This window comes from Sphaerodactylus townsendi, linkage group LG08 (genome assembly GCF_021028975.2).
Source record: "Sphaerodactylus townsendi isolate TG3544 linkage group LG08, MPM_Stown_v2.3, whole genome shotgun sequence".
Taxonomy (NCBI): domain Eukaryota; kingdom Metazoa; phylum Chordata; class Lepidosauria; order Squamata; family Sphaerodactylidae; genus Sphaerodactylus; species Sphaerodactylus townsendi.
Window position 1 is genome coordinate 70091944 of NC_059432.1, and position 18305 is coordinate 70110248.

Sequence of the window (18305 nt, forward strand, 5' to 3'; positions counted from 1 at the left end):
AACATCTCAGTTACAGCCTAAGACAGTATCTATTTTAAACCTCCAGCGGAGGGCACCAGAGTTCTGCTTATGTCCCTAATCCACCCTAAAATAGGAATACTAGGGAGCATGCATTCCCAATTAAAATGATGTAATCCCCAAATGCTGCTTACAGTCCCATGGATCTTGTTTTGATTTGACAAGCATTCTCTTAATTTGCAAAATTTGGGAGCACTACTACATGCCCACCAAGAAAAGAGAAATTTTCAATTTAATATCTACTGGATAAAATGTATGGAGTTTTAAAGTTCATAGAGCTTTTCTTCAGAAAAATAACCTAAAAAAATGAATAAACAATTATGGGTAGATTTGCAAAGGGATGAAAGACTGTGTCCAATAGCAAGCAGGGCAGTATGCATTTACTTTATCGCTCAACTTGTACAAAAGAGCACCATTCAAAGACTTCATTTTATGTTTGCCCTTGGTGCCGGATTTCTTTCTTTTAATTTTTTGACAAATACAAATTGCATGTACAGTTTGTCCAAAAGATAAAATGAATGAATGCAGGGCAATGTGTGTGATCATGATCCCCATCCTCTCCATATACTCATTCTGTAGGGATGTTTAGTCCAAATATGGATTTGCTAATGACTCTATTAAATTAAAGTGGCCCATTATACATGGAACACTTACCTCGGGTCTCTTAGCTGCACAGTGGGGCTGTGGTGGGGTCTCCTTGCGTTTTTCTGGTTATACATGAGGAGCCAGCCCAGAGCCTGCAGTGCAGCTTTTCTACTTAACTCTGCTAGGCCCCTAGTACTCCTGATTTTCTTAACTCTACCTTTCAACAGCCTTAAAGGCACAGATCTCATCACACCTGGAAGTCTCAACCCTAGAACTGATATTATCTCCCCTCCCCCTCCTAACCCCCTCTCTTTCTGTCCCATTGCTGCAAGAGAAGAGAGAGACTTGTTTTAAAACAGAGTCTTGTCGGAAATAAAGTTCTAAAAGCCTGCCCAGATCATTGAGGAAGGCAGATGCAGAGTGGGGAAGAAGGGGTGGATGCCCTGCTTGTACTATTCCTTGCAAAAGCCATCTCTGTTGTTATCATATTGAAATATCGATCTCTTGATAAGAGCACTTAGAGAAGCAAAAAGAAGTTGGCAGCATGGGGGGGAGGGCAGGGGGGGGAGGCAGGGGGGAAGGCATGCAAAGTAGTGCAAGGGAATGGGAAGGCTGGCTGAGGGCCAAGGGAAGATTTCCAGGCCAAAGCTGTGCTCACTGGCAAATCTGGTGGGCCAGTTCTGGTGGGGAAGCAAATTCAAAGTCATGCTAAAAGTGGTCGTGCTTGCTGGAAAGTGAAAGTGGGGTTCCAGTAAACAGGATGTTGCTGCAACAGAAATGTTGCTGCAACAGACATTTGTCCCCGTTGCGCAGCAAGCACATTGTGCATAATTGGCCAGTGATTCATTTCAATAATGCTTTAGAAATCTGTACTACAATCTCATTCCACAAACTTCCACATGGTGGCACTGCTACTTTTTGTCTCATTTTGAGATGAACAAACAAAAAGATGCTGATTAAACAGAAGAATATTCACAAACTGGACTAGCTTTTAGGATTTGCTTTTAGTGTTTGTGTTTTAATATATTTAAAGCACATTTTGGAGAAACCATGCTGACAGGAAATGTGACTCAGTTAACATGGCAGGACTACTGGGAATGCAAAGCAGTGTCGTCAGAAAAGTTGCTGCCTGTTCTAAAATGTGTTTACTGCATCAGGAATTGCTGTGTTTTTACTCAATTTACTATTTCAATTCAACTTTTCCTCTAAGATGGTCAGAGAAATATGGTTCTCCCCTCCTGCATTTTGTGTGTGTGTTTTGCCATTTTGTTACAGCTGAGTTATGGTGGCCCTGCAGGGTTTTCAAGGCAAAAGATACTTAGAGGGTTTTTTTTTGCCATTGCCTGCCTCTGCATGGTCTGAGAGAGTTCTGAGAGAACTGCGGCTGGCCCATGGTTACCCAGCAGATTTCATGCAGAGGAGTGGGTTCTTCAGATTAGAATCTGTTCTTCTTAACCACTAACACCAGGCTGGCTCTCTCCTGTATTTTATCATCACAAAAATACTGTGTGAAAGAATGACTGGCCATGTTTCACTGAGATTTCTGTTCCTATTTAGGGCTTGAGGAAAAAAGTGGAATATTAATATTTTAATGAACAAGTCAATAACTCTACCATATTCCAGTAGCTAGGGTGTATTGTAATGTCATCCTCAACTTAGGAAATTTGTGAAGATTTTGTAGTAATGTCGGGAGAAGCAGTCTTTGGGGAAGGAAGCAAGCTCAAAGTGAATACGCTTGCCATACAGTTCGCTCTCCAAGGTGCTATTTCATCCAGGGGAACTGAGCTCTGTAGCTTGGTTGCTATTCTGGAAGAATTCCAGACCCTACGTTGAAATTGGTAGCCCTAATGGTTAGAGGGAAAGTTTACAGGCTGCACTGTCACTTTAGGTTAGGAAAAGAAGCTAACTAAATGCCTTGCATTAGAAATAGGTTATTCTTTCCCAGGACATTGGAAGGTCTTAGGATAGCCAGACCTCAGCTAGATACCCCTGGAAGTTTTGGTGGGAAGGGGAGAGACACAGAAAACCGACATCATGGCATCAGGTGGCACTCTAAGAATTTCCTAAATATCTATGGTTTTTACCATAGAGATCTGGGAAATTCTAAGGGCATTGCCTGATGCCATGATGTTGAAGGATATACAAGGGTTAGCACAAGAAATGGTTGGCAAAAACATTAACAGCCTGGTCTATTTCCATCATGTGATTTCTCAGACAGGCTCAGAGTGCATTTAAGAATTTTTTGCAACATTGCACAGGATTCTGGGATGCACTTTTGGTTCATTGGGGACACCATCATCCTACACTAGATAGCAAGAAGACTTGCCTACTCAGTGTGATAAGGATTGGGCTGCCAACTGTTATATCATGGCGAATCATGAATTTAGTTATGTTTCATTGGGGCACTGTACAGTATAGTTATTTTAACATGGCCATGAAGGGCAAAGCATTTATTTTAGTTTAGTTTCAGTTTTGATGCAGGTTTTAAAACATTCTCTTACTATTTTTGTACTGAGAATTTGTAGAAGTATTCCTTTATTTTAAAACTGTTATTATCTCCCTTTCTACCTCACAGGAAATCCAGGTGGCTTATAATGCAAACAGCAACAAAACAATAAAATAGATAAAAACCACAATGTTTTTAGTTTCAGTTTTGATGCAGGTTTTAAAACATTCTCTTACTATTTTTGTACTGAGAATTTGTAGAAGTATTCCTTTATTTTAAAACTGTTATTATCTCCCTTTCTACCTCACAGGAAATCCAGGTGGCTTATAATGCAAACAGCAACAAAACAATAAAATAGATAAAAACCACAATGTTAAATTAACCATATAAATGTGCCAGTAGGCAGAAGAACTATAATGAAAGACTATTGTGAATAAAACCATTTTCAGCTGCTTCCTAAAGGCTGAGAGTGAGGGGCTTGGGGAGGTAGTTCCATAATTGAGGGGCTGCCACTGAAAAGGCCCTCTCTTGTGTACTCACTAGGCAGGTTTCTTTAGTCAATAAGGCAGTCAAGAGGGCCTCTCCTTGTGATCTTAGTTCCCAGGTGGGAATTATTACTGGTGACAAAAGGAAATTTGCAACAGTCAAGGCAATGTATATTGCAGTGCCAGAACCTGCTGGTGTGAGTGGTCTGAGTATGCGCAAAGAAGGAATACTATTTTAAGCAAACAAGAGTGATGATGATGCTGACTAGCAGAGATTCATTGGTTCCTACTGTTTCGTGAGCAAAAGACTTATGCCTGTCATAAAAGTTGGTGGTATCCCAAAAATCAGGTAAGAGAAGTTTAAAGAATTGTGCATCTTGGTACAACAACATGTAAGTCTGCAGACTTCAGCAGTGGTACAGCCCCCCAAGTATCAATGGCCATTTTTTCACAGCCAAATTGTACCATTGTTAGCATGGGGAATATCCCAGCGCAGCTTGGAATTCTTCACGGTCCTGGAAGCTGCACTGGGTCTGCCCCTCCATTACACCACCATTTGCCCTTTTCCATACAGCTATCAGAAACTGCCAAATTGGAGGTTCTTTTGAAATGCCCCAGTGTGACTCCGCTTGTCTCTGTGTGCTTCCTCTGCCGTGAAAACACCACGGCAGCAAAACTGGGGCCATTTATCCCACCTTGCTTCTGTGGCCCACCCCACCAAGCAACAGGCCCACCCCGCTTTTCTGACTGAACTTGTGTGTGTGAGCGAATCGGTGCCCTACTGTTTGCGGCACCCACAAACTGACTGAAATCCGTGTGTGTGTGTGTGTGTGTGTGTGTGTGTGTGTGTGTGTGTGACATAATTGGTGCCCTGCTGTTCGTGGCACCACCACACTGTTCTGTCTAAGATCTACAGTTTATCCCTCTGTTTCCCCCCCACTGCAATGAAAACCACGTCTCTTGTCAACAGGGAAGAAGTTTTGGGTTCAGAGTTATTTAAAACTTAACTAGTGAGAGTGAGTGGGGAAATGGGGAGAGAATCAGCCAATCAGAATGCAGGAAATGGAGGTTGTCTGTGCATGCGTGGAAGAAATTGTGGAAGAGTTCATGATGAAAATGGGAAAGCCCTGGGATCACACAGAAACAGCTGGAGTGTAACGTGCCAGCCCTGCCTCGATTCCCGGGAAGAACCGGGGAGCCATGCAGAATCAGAAACAGGGAAAAAAGCTTCGTGGCACTTCAGATCTGGGATCTACCACAGGGCATTTTGACTGTGAAAAAACGGCCATAGTCAGTGGTGATACCCTGGTGAAACTATTTCTGAATTTATGACAAAGCAGCATCATTTGGCAGAATTCAGGGAGTTTGGAGATCCAAGACCAGATGTGTCAGCAATGGCCATGGCTGTGTAAATGACAACCTACCCAGTCCAGGCACTGCAGAGGAGTGGCAAGGAGGATATGACAAGTCTGAACTGAGTGGCAGCATAAGTGTAAGGAATCAGCAAGGACCAGACTTAAAGTAATTTTAGCAGTTCTTTATTTCTTAAACTTCCATGATGCACAATACAGGAAATGCAGACTCTGACCTTCCCCCAATGGGCAGCTGCTTTTACGAGCTTTTTTGTCCCCCGCCCAACTCATAAGGAAAACAATACCAAAACTCCAGCCTCCAATGTAGGTTCTCACACAAACAGAAAGTAAGATTCCACACATATAGAAAGCACAGATAGACAGCAAGGTTACCGATAACGGCAGTCCTGGGCACTCAGCCCAGTCTGAGGAATGCTTCCAAGGCCAAGCTGCCTGACTGAAATCAAACAACAACCTTACAATAAGAGTCCTTGATGGTTCCAGTATCAAAGCCTTCTGGGTCTAGGGTTGCCAGCTCCTGGCCAGAAAATTCCTGGAGATCTGGGGGTGGAGCCTGGGGAGAGCAGAGTTCAGGAAGGGAAGCTACCTCAGCAGGATATGCCATACAGACTACCCAGCAAACCTGGTGGGCCACTGCGAGTAGCAGAGAGCTGGACTAGATGGACTTTGGGCTGATCCAGCTGGCTTGTTCTTATGTTCTTATGTTCTTATGTTCTAAGCTGCAATTTTTCGCAAGGGGACTGATCTATGTAGTCTGCAAAACAATTGTAATTCTGGGACCTCCTTGGGCCTCATCTGGACCTGACAAGTATATTTGGAGCAGATGGCAGGAGGATTCTATTCCCAACAAAACAGGGTACTATTTTCTTCTACCTTGGGCCCCGAGTTTCCTACTGCAGCTTGACAAACTGGTGGGGTATAAATGGGAAGGGGGAATCATTGGCACTGTGCTGATATATGACATCACTTTTGGTGCAAGTGAGATCATTGTGTCAATAAAATGCTCTAGGATTCATCCAGAACTCCATGGTGAAATCCTTGAAGTGACTTAATGTCAGCGTGATGCCTAAGAAATGCCCCACCCCCTTCCAAATTAGGTTGTTAGTGATGGCTGGCAATCCTACATACATAAACTTGATTATTGTTACTTTTGAGGGAGGGTTTGCTTGCATTGGCACTGCATGGGGCTTTTAGAATGGCAGTGCACAACTCACAGAGGTGTGGGACAGAAAATGTTCCGTTTCTAAAGATTCATTTTTTCATATAATTAGGACGCTGAATAAATGCTATTGCCCACAGAATATTAAGCCAGTTTAGCAGTTTCAGGCCTTTCCTTCCCTGGCTGGACATCTCCTGGAGTTGGAACTGATCTCCAAGCAACACAGATCAGTTTTCCTGGAGAAAATGGCTGCTTTGGAAGGTTCAATTAATTATTAGAGTTCAAGCAACTCCCACACATAAATTAGTTTATAATTTAGGGGAAATATAAGTTACGTAAAATAATAATTCTGTAATATACAGCTAAAAATTCTGTAATATATAGCTAAAAATTTAAATCATCAGCATTTGGCAAATTTTATAGACTGCTGCACAGAACGTTGCAATATATGCCAAAACCAGTGGTTTTTCACAAATAAATATGAGCCGTGGGGGAGCACAGGGGCAACAATGTGGCAGACATGCTGCAGTATTGGGAGCTGCGAAGAACTCACGGCAGCCCTGGACTATTCTCCGTGCTAACAACGGAGCATTTTACCATGAAAAATCAGCCCTAGAGAACTAATATCTATTGTCTGGAGATCAGTTGTAATTCCAGGAGATCTCCAGGACCCACTTGGAGGCTGGCAACACTAAAAGCAACAAATTTGTGAAGTAAATTAGTTTATGAATGTGTATCTGGCTCAAGATCACCTAGCAAGCTTCTATGGCAAAGAGGGAATTTGAACCTGGATTGCCTATATTCTAGTTTGAAACTAAACACTACACCACACTGGCTGTTGTGGGGTGGCTGCTGTTGAGCAGTAGTGAGCAGCTGGGCTTGGGTGAATCATGCAAGTCGGGTGGTAGCAAGTTGCCCAGCAGTTGCTGGGGGCTTAGTTCCAATGAATTCTCTCACAAAAGTATAAATAGTCTTGGAAAAGGCCTTCCCACTGCCTTTAATTTACAAAAACCAAGATATGAAGGCTGCCAATATTGTTGTTGCTGCCTAGCAACACCTGCACCAGCCACTGAGACAGCATTTCTTTCTTAAAACTACATACACTATTTTTAAAAAATCCTCCAATGTACTATTATTTTTTTAGATTTCAGATTTTTCTACAAACTTTTTTTGAAGACTGCAGAAAGATCAGTTTTGTTTTTTCATGGCTCCAGTCTCTGGATTGAACTACCTACAAGTGGGCCACATTGACAGTGAGATATATTGATGTGCAAGATCAATTGGTTAATCAGTCCCTCCATGTGCAGCACCCTGATTTCTGGCATGTTTTAAATGTAATAATATTAGGTTAATATAGCTAATGCCAGATTTCAAGACTGATCTCCCCTATCAAGTTATCATCCTTCTTAATAGCGTCTGAATATCAGAGCGATAATTTGAAGGGTGTTCTGATGAAAGTAAATAAATGGAAGAAAATGTGTGGAAAGCACAAACTTTTTTGTTTTACTTGGAGACTATTTAAGTACACTCTGAGTATATAGAGCACATAAACATGGGCAGAAAAAAAGACTCGTTTATGGTGCTCTTAAGATAACAGGAAAAATAGGTTGGAAAGAAGAACAGAGCAACATATTTCCCCATTACTATATAGCATTATCAATTACCTTTGGATTATTACTTATTCCACCCAAAGTGAGTCACGGACAGCTATTTCCTAATGGTGAAATGTTGCAGGCAACATATTAATGAACAATACATTGTTAAGGGGAAAGAGCTTCAAAGGCTCATGAATGAATTTTAAAGAATACAATATGGATGGAGTATGCAGCCACATATCTGGGGGACATAGCAAAATGTGTATCAGAACACACTGGTCCTGATGTAATTAACTAATTTTGATCAAAGAGGTTTAAGAACTGCATGGCCAGAGAATTCAGTTATGGATTTCTCAAACAACCACAGTTTGCTATTCACGCAGGATAGCTTTCTATAGAAAGAGGGAGCCGTGGACTTGTGGCCTATATAGTTAGCACGGTACATGTGAAAGACAAATCTTCCATAAATGGTCAGCCTAAACAAATACTTGAACAGGGAAGTGCTCAAAACTGTTTGGGGCTTACTTTTACTAACTACATTGAACTGTTTATGCCTTTGAAGGTGTAATCCTCCCAATAATGAGCTTATTTAAAAGGTTCACATGTTCTAGATTATGCAATAGTGTGTGTGTATGGGGAATCTGGAATTTATAAAATTTGTGCATAAAAATTGCGTGTGTATAAAGTTTCACCAAGTCACAGGCAACTTATGGCAATCCTAGCAAGGGACTTTCCAGGAAAGTGATTAAGCAGAGGTGGTTTGCCAGAATTTTCCTTGAGTGTTTCTCTTCTAAGCACTGACCCTGCTTAGCTTCCCAGGTCTGATGAGATCAGCTATACGATGCTGCCTTCCCACCATCATAAAAATCATATAAGTGGTAAAATCTTTGGATTTACATGGTTTCTAGAAGGGGCTGCTGAAATATTTTTTGCTATGTTTTCGTTGGCGTGTAACATTTATGAAAGAGCCATTCCCTGATTCTAGCCAGCGTTGACGTAAAAAATTGTGATAGACCAGTTGATCCCAGTTCCAGCTCCCTTCCGCACATGCAGAATAATGCACTTTCAATCCACTTTCACAATTGTTTGCATTTTGCTATTCCACACAGTATTTTGCTATTCCACACAGTAATCCAGCTTCAAAGTGCATTAAAAGTGAACTGAAAGTGCATTATTCTGCATGTGCGGAAGGGGCCCTAGACTAAGAGATTTAGAGACTGAGGAATTTCTTAGAACTAGGCCAGTGTTACTCAATTATCTGTGATATTAGACCCGCGAGTTGTTGCCTGGACCTGCTAATCCCAGGTATTGGTATCCCAAGATGCCATGTTTCTTTATGAGCAGGCACTGCCATACTTGTATTATGCACAAGCCTGTCAGAAGTGATGTCTTTTAAAAAACATGTTGATCACACTTCTGCATGTAGGTGTCGTAAGGAAACAGGGTGACAAGGACTGCACTACTGTGATGCAGCTTAGAAGGATATGGAGGCAATGATGATGGAAAGGAGGGAGGCTGGTTATTGTCATGGGCAAGCACTCAAAAGGGTGAGAAATAGGGAAACTGTGGTAGCTGTGATTTCTTTTCCTCCTGCTTACTGACGCTTCTAAACTATTGAAGCCAAGGATGCTGCTTCAAGACTCCCGCAACCTGACACTTTTTGAGGAACATGGAACTGGGCTACTGATGCTGGGACTGCGGGCACTAAACCCTGTTTGGGTCTTTTAAGCACTCATACTCAAAGTCTATTGTTTTCAGGCTCCCAAGAACACAAAACGCTGATGTATGTGGGATCTAAGGGGAGCTCCCAGAATACTGCAGGAAGCCTGGAATATTTACTCATCATTGAGTGGGCAGCAATTACATTAACAATACAAACCTTAACTATTGTACTGTTACCACACATCCCTTACCTCACATAACTCTGTACCTGTTTTATGTGCCTCTGTCTCTTGCCTTTTATTTTGATTGTTGATCTTTCAGGTCAGAAGCAACAACCTCTCTGATTTAAAAAAAATGCCCATATGAAGAGACCCCGACCATAACTAGGGGCATGCACCATTTTTTCCAGTATTTTTTGGGTTCAGGTTTAATAGTTTTAAAATTAAAAATAAATAAATAATTAAAAAACACACACACAACCCCAAATCCATGTACCAACTTTCTTGGGAATTCAGAATGTTTCGAGTCTATTAAAGTAAAACCCAAAAAGTTCCAGCTGCCTCTGAAGTTCATGAGGGCTTACAGGTGGCAGCAGCACATTCAGCCTCCAAGATCCAGTCATCAGGAAACTGCGGAGAGAGGGAGAGGTGGAATAATGCTGAAAAATATTCAGTATTATTCAGGATCTGCTTTTTGGCTCCCTTAAATTGATGTAATTTTTTTCTGGTTTGGCTTTGCTGAATGTTCCACCCGAAGCACAACTCTATTGCCCAAATGGCCCACAAATGCCCACAGGGCAACTGCATAAAGAGCAAATGGGCTGTATCTTGCAGAGAATGGACTCTTGGCAGAGAACGGACCAAATCTTGCAACAAAACTGCCAAGAGGTGGAGCTTTCAAGTGGATTCTGCAAGATGCATTACTTCCAGATGGGTCTGGAGTTTTCCCAGATTTACAACTGATCTCTAAACTAGATAGATGATTTTTCCTGGGTGGAAATGGTGGCTGTGGAGAGTGGACTGTAGGAAATACTATCCCCAATAAGCTCCTTACACTCCCTCCTGTTTCCCAAATATAAACAAATTCTGGCATGAATGATAGATAAAGATGATCCTTCTGATCCAGGAACAGAACTGACATGAAAAAAAAACTGGTAAACCACACACCAATTAATTTTCTCACCTCAGGTGAGCAGCAAACAAAATTAAAGTATATTGGGCTACTCAGAACTGGGACTCTTAAATATGCCAGTTATAGGCCTTGTTAGTTGCTCTAGAGTTTACTATGTTTGCTCCAAGAGAAGATGTGATTCATCAGCCTAATGATATCCAGGGATACATCGCAAGCTATTTCAAGCCTCACCAGCTCTGAGGCCTCTGGCATGTTGCAGTATGCTGAGCAGATAGCAATAATTCCCATGTTGGCATCCTGAGGCATGAGAGGGGAACAGCACACTCCGGGGACATCCTAGACAGTGGTGGCGAACCTTTGGCACTCCAGATGTTATGGACTACAATTCCCATCAGCCCCTACAATTGGCCATGCTGGCAGGGGCTGATGGGAATTGTAGTCCATAACATCTGGAGTGCCAAAGGTTCACCACCACGGTCCTAGAATATGACTGCCCACTCTGTATGTCTGGAATGGGTCTCAGAGCCCCCTAAAGCAATGATTTCTCCAGTCAGCAGCTGGGGTTTTGGTTGGGATATTGGTTTGGGTAGAAGTCCACCCATGTAAAGGCAGCCTTTTTGTGGCATTAGAGGTGGCCATATCCTGGAGCAGAAGAATTAACCACAAGCAGGTCTTCTAGAAGTATGTAGGAAGAGCGTAATATCTTCCTTTCAAAACAGTGTATTCTTAGTGAAATATATGAGATACAATAAGCAGTGGCTTGTACTAGCTGTCTGGGATCACCTGATTTACAGAATAGAAGCATAGAAAGGGACATGAGTCCATCATGTAATTTTAAGAATGGGGTGAGAGAGGAGGACCAGATGACATAGACACCCCACAAACCTAAGGCAGAGATACTTTATTGTTCCACATTTTTTAACATCCACCAATTATAAAAGGAGTGAAGGAACTTAGGAGCCTGCCATGCATCAAACATTGGACAGAACTAGTTTGATAGTGGGCGACAGTCAATCTTGCTTAAGCAACTACCCCTCCTAGGGAAACTCTGGATATCACTATGGCAATCGTGGCTGGGCAGAATGAAGCACACTGCCTTGCTCTTGGGAAGCCATCTGTTCCTTTCAGGTCTTATCATGCATTTATACAATAGCTCTATTACAATCAACTAACCTTCATGTTAGAAATAAATTCATCCTTAGTTTATGACATGAAAGACGCCTCCTCCCTCCCTCCAGTAGTTTCTGCTCTTGCACAAAGTTGGTTTGCTCACTTTACAAAGGAAAATGTATTATGAATTTTCCTTCATTCCCTTCTCTTTTTTAGCCACGTTTAACAACCGATTTGTGTGTTGCATGAAAGTTACACAGTCCTTTAGATGCATTTGCTATTTTATTTTTCTTTGATTCAAAAATATGTCAGTAATCTTTTTGTTAACATGAAAGATAAAGGATTAGTAATGCAAGATGCAGTTTTCTTGTAACCTTCTTGAAAGCAGACTATAGTTTCTTATCTGGCTGTAACATTCATTTTCCTGAAATGGGGGGGAAAACCCTACTTCTTTAAAATGAAATAAACTATATTTGATTCAGATGAACACTGCTAGCTGAGAAATTTATTGCAGCTAGAAGAATTGAGCAGATGCAGGATGGCCTTCTTCCCCAACGACAGATACCTTTTTAGTGAATATATATTTATACATATACATATTTTACATATAAAACACAGTTGTAAAGTAAGAGGACCATGACAAAATCCACTATTGATCATAAACAAATTATTACAAGACATAGCTCTCCAGTTAATTCCGCTGCCTGCTTAAGAAACCACAGAGGACTGGGGGAGGGGGGGAGCAGTGCAGACAACAACTGAACCAGAATCTTGAGTCTGCCAGACTGGTAGGTCAGGAGTCACATTTGTTTTGCATATGGAAATTGAAGATCCAGGCCACACTCTCTCCATGAACAAGGCTGGAACATTCCCAGATTCTAAAAAGAGAGAGGCATACTGAAACAGCACATTGGGACAGCACAGAGAATGAACAACAGTTATAAAAAAGAAGTTGTGCACTTGCAATAAATCAATTAAGTTCCAAGCTTTGGAGTTAAAAGGCCCATAACTTTGAGGTCCTGTTTGCAGGACACTCTTTTGCTGCTGGACTTAGTGTAGATCACAGGTAGCAGGTGATATGTTGTATTTATCTATTTTAAATCATCATGAGTGTTCACAAGAATCACAAATATGTGTGTATGACAGAGGTTGATGCTTTCGACCTCAAGCCTACTGAAACTTTAAATAAAGTACCCCCTAAAAGGGTATGGCATCTATCCAGTCCTAACCACGTGGAAGACATTTTTCTCACCAGTCCCAAACCTCACAAAATATTATAGTCTTCACATGGAAACTGCTGTGACCATCTAATGGAGAACTTTCACTCCACTGTTGGGAGTAGCTGATGAGAAAGCACAGAGATTCTCCAAGGGATAGAGAACTACTCCAGTCTAGAAATTACACCCATTAATACAGATTGTTCACTGGACAGAGAACATTTGCTTCCTCCTCTTCATGGAGATTGTGGTGTAGATCAGTTCTTAGTCACTCAGGCCGTTTCCGCACGGGCATAAAATGACGGCCTGGAGACGGTAAAAACGCCGTCTCCAGGCCGCCATTCGCATTGCGGGCGAGCGTAGCAGCAGCCGCCACCGCTGGCCACCCACTCAGCCTGAAGCCGGGCGTATTCCAGAACGCCAGCGCCGCTGAATACTGCCGCGTGAAGCCGCTGTTTGTTTAACGGCAGCAGCTTCACGCTTCCCCACCGGGCACCTTGTCCCTGGGCCTGCCGCCGAGGTTTGGGGACACGCCTCTCTGCCCTGCCTTTCGAAAGCAGGCGGCGCCCAGGGGGGCGTGTCCCCAGGCCTCGGCGACATGCCGGAGGCCCAGGGACAAGCCGGGTTGGCGGGGCGCCAGCGCTCTGCAGCGCCGGCATCCCGCCTCCTCCCAGGACTGTCCGTGCGGATGGTCCCAGTGTCTTCGGGTCGGCGCGGAATGCGCCGATCTCGCTGTTTCCGCCGCCGTGCGGTTCTGTTCCTGTGCAAATTATGCCCACCAGAAGTCCTGTGCAGCAATTACCCTGTATCTCTTCATTTGTAAGAGGTCCAGAAAGGACCTCCTCAAAGCGGGGTATCCATTATGGAAAGAACAGTTTTAGAATGGGTGATGTACCATTGCCTCTTTGTCTTGCAGATGATTTCTTTCATTGTTCAGATTCCCCTTGACCAGTGAAATTTGACCAGTGAAATTTGTGAGGTAGTTCCCTTTTACACTGTGGCAGAGATAATATTCACAGGGATCTGATCTTGTTCTGGAACAAGACCTCAATTTATTCCAGAAGCGAGTTTTCAGGAATTTGCTTTCATGTTGCTTCTGCTCTCTAGCCCAGATAGAAGAATCCACTTTCTCTCCTGTGAAAATCCTGATGCCTCAGTTGAGTTTTGATCCTCTCACTGCCCTGGCTGAGGTTCAAGAATGTTCAGTTTGGGGCCAGGGTGACATGTTGGGAGGAGAGATGTAGGAGCTCTTGATTGGTGCTAACCATGTCTTCTGAAAGCAGCAGCTAAAGTTCACAAAAGGTAGGGGATGTGTGACCCCACTAAATACTAAGCGTTCTTAACTATCCCTAAGAAGAGTTACTCCACTCTAAGCCCACTGATTTCAATGGGCTTAGAATGGAGTAACTGCATAGGATTGCGCTGTGAATCTCACAGGTCTACAAGTTCAAATGGTGGCAGTTTTTTCATGTGATTGATTCTACCCTTAAAGAGTCTCTACTGGCTTACCTAAGGGGACTTAGCTGTCTTTAGCTTTTTATTAAATGAAGCCAAATGATTTTGATTTGCATGGAGGTTTTTTATTCACTGTGAGCAGGGCTGGGTTTTAAATGAACATTGGACTCAATGCAAAACACATTCTCCATGATTTTGCTCCATTCCTATCAGAATCTAAACTCTGAAATAATAAATAAAAAGCAACCATTAATCCCCGTGGGAGGTCAGACAGTTCTAGTTTCTAAGCAATAAATACCAGGAAATACTATCAACCCTTTTTCAACTTACTGGAGGGGTAAGGGGAGAGGGTTACGGTAGATTAACTCTTTTGCTTTTATTTTTAAAAGATAGAACAAAAACAAAATAGTTAAAAACAGTTAAATAGTATCATAAAAATGTTTGGTTGCATATATAGCAATTAACTAATGGTTCCTGGTTGACAGGAAAAAAACAAAAACAAAACAAAACAAAAACCCACGACATTTGCTTTTCACCAGGTGGAAATTGTTAATACTGACTGAGCTTAATGAAGACACAGCACTTTCATTTGTGTTTTTAACCTAATTTGTTGTGAATATCTTGTTTTGCTTCTGAGAAATGTAATATTTTATTATATAAAATGAAAGCCTCCTTTACCATGGGGACAATAATGTCTGTAACGTTGCCCTGGATCCTCTTTACAATTAAACCTAAGGAGGTGATTGTCTACTTGAGAGTAAGGCCTACTGGCTTCAGTTGGTCTCACATGAAAGGGAACAGGAATTGAACTAAGCAGCAGCACTTATATATGCATACCTAAAGGAAGAAATCTAATTTGATGTCACCTGATCCTGAAGTAATGGATATACAATTGTTCTGAAGTAGAATTGTGTTCTTATATCAAAGGCAAATAACCACCCCAGTGCTTCTACTTTCTTTTACTCTCTCCCCCTTGATACACCCAGGCACATGCATGCGTGCGCACACACAAAATTTTAATATTTCATATATTTTATAAGCTTTTATGTCTCTAAAAGAGAAGTGAATTTGTGGAGAGCTCTGCTCTTCGGAACTGTACTTCAGAGCTGGGAAGTAATTCAGGGTGAAGCCTGTATTAATCTCAGGTGAGTGAGATATTTAAATTCAGGCAACTGGTGTGAATATAAAATGGGGATTTTTTATTAAAAAATCAGATTGTAATATGCAAAACTTAAAGAAAAAGGGTCCCTGAGGGAACTGCTTTCTTCTAGAACATTTTGTTCCTAACATTATCTCTTTACCATTATATTTTTATTAAAACCACACTCCGTTTCCTATTTTATGTTTGGAAATTAAATCTTTCAGTTCTTAAAATGAAATTCTTTATTGCCAAGGTGTGGATGGTGTGAGTGGGAATACTCACACCTGGGCATAGGCACTAAGGACATGACTATATCCAGTGGTGGGATTCAAATAATTTAACAACTGGTTCTGGTGGTGGGATTCAAATAATTTAACAACTGGGTGTTTACAAGCACCATTTTAACAACTGGTTCTGCCGAAGTGGTGAGAACCTGCTGAATCCTACCACTGACTATATCCCATATAAAATAACTAGTGGGCCCGGCCACGCATTGCTGTGGCTCAGTCTGGTGAAGTAGAAAAGAAAGAAAAGGGGAAGCAAACGGTTCAAACATGTGTAATTGCACAATGCTTGCAAGGGAGGGGAGGGGCAAGGGGCCCCTCGCTCCCCTCCCTCTCTCCCGTTCCCTTGCATGGCAACCTACCCTGTCCCTCTCTAACGTTCCCCTCCCTCTGCTAGGGTGGGTGGGCCATGTCCAGATGATTGAACCTGTCCCTTTTACTCCCTTCCCTTGCAGGTGAATTACGTAGCTGAAAACACGCTGGGAGGCATGAGCTATGTTGTGTTCAAATTTCAGAACGTTTCATCCAGCAAACTCCCAGACCCTCCCTCACCTTCCCCTTCCTCTGCTAGGGTGGGTGGGCCATGTCCAGATGGCGGACCCCATCCGTTTCACTCCAGATGGCAGCGGTTTTCAAGGAAGGCATGGTTGGTTCCCTTGTATCAGAGGGTGTTGCTTTGATGGCCAGCAGATGGCGCTGTTGCGGAACAGAACTGTGGTTCCAATTGTCACAAGTGTGGCATGTACACAATAACTGGCACAGTTGTGACATGTACACAACAGGAGGTGTGGAAACAGTATGGAAACCTGGCCACACGCAAATGCAATGCTGTGTGAAAATTTCAAAGCAATCAGTCCAGTAGTTTGGGAGATTACCTGTCAGCAGAAAAACGCACTGATAGATTTTTATATATCTAGATAAGGTTGTTGCTGAGTCTCAGCATGTGAGCTCGTGTACCAACTACTCTCTGCTTCAGCATGGCCATAGTTCAAAATCCATTAATATATACCTCATCAGCTCCAAGATTCATTATCTCAAACCATTTACTAAGTCATTTACCTATGAGACTCAGCGTAAGCCAAAGCTCATTCCCCAAACAACTTCCTCTACAGATGCATTACAAGTGTCCCCTTGAAGGGTGCAGGACTTTCCTAGAGTATATGGTTTGCAGCTTGCAAGCAGGTATACCTGAACTTTCCTTTGGGATGCTGCATTCACACTGCTGTACAGCCTTGTGAGACTGAAGGCTGATTCCCATGATGGTCTATAATGCTATAGGTACTATTAGAGTTAGAAAGCCTTCTTAAATGGCAATTGGCTGGTGTCTCTAATGGAGGAGAGAGGTGAAGTTAGAACTGTCACATCAGCTGCATAAACACGGACAGCTGCAATGGCACCATCTCCAACTGGTGTCAAAGCTTTTCTTAGTTGAAGAGGCGTTCAGGCTGTTGATGCATTAGTTTCAGTTCTGATTATCCAGGCAAAATGTAGATTAACCTCAACATGAAATGGGAAAGTTCTGCATCCTTCAAAGGGACACTTGCAATGCAACTGTAGAGGAAGTGGCTTGTGGAATTATCTTGGTTACAATTAGGTTAGGCATTGTCTATCTTTTTTTTAATTAAGGTAGGGTCTACAACTATGAATGCATATTTCAATAGTACAATATCTAATGATATCTGGGTGCACTCCAAGTCAGACCAGTAGTTTGACTAGTTTTTTGTGACCTGCCAGAATAACCACAGGGACATCTTTTCCTTCATCTGCTACCTGGGATCCTTGGATTATAGATGTCAGGCATTGAATCTGAGACCTTTTGCACAGAAAGTTCATGTTTCTTCATTCAACCATATCAACTCCCCATATCCAGTTTACAGATTTTTGTAAAAAAAATATGAAACCAGGAAATTCTGTTTGCCAAGAAACAGTTAATATATGCCTCAGAAGAGACAAATCTGGCTTATAGCCCAAATCCTATAGCAGCCCACACTTTCCCAGTACATATGCAATTTGGACCTCAACTATGTCCTTTAAAGCATTTCCTAGGCCAGGGGGTGATTTCTTCCCAGAATTTCATTCTATTTGGTCTTACAGCCAAGTCAACTCATGACAACTACAACATCTACCCATACAGATGGGCAAACCCACATGCTGGTGGTGCTTAGGGTTACCAACAGACCTGGGGAGAAATGCCTGATCCCTGTAATAGTGGCTTAATATGTGGAAATGTAAAGCTGAATCTTTTCATGGCACGGAGGCAGTGGTGGGATTCAGCAGGTTCGCACCACTTTGGCAGAACCGGTTGTTAAAATGGTGCTTGTAAACAACCAGTTGTTAAATTATTTGAATTCCACCACCGGAACCGGTTGTTAAATTATCTGAATCCCACCACTGCAGAGGTAAATAACACTACATGGTAAATAAGATCCCATCAAGCCTGGATCCCCCCGCCCCTTCCAGGCAGTTGGCAGCCCAGAAAGCAGTATTGCCTGTCATTTTGTGTCACAGGAATGCTATCAATGATCAGTGTGCAGAATTCCGGTGTTTTAACGTTTGATTAACAAGTGTCTTGAAGAAGCAGACTCAAAAAGTGCTGTCATAAACAGAGTTATATCTTTCTTAAGTATGGGGATTTCAGTGGACT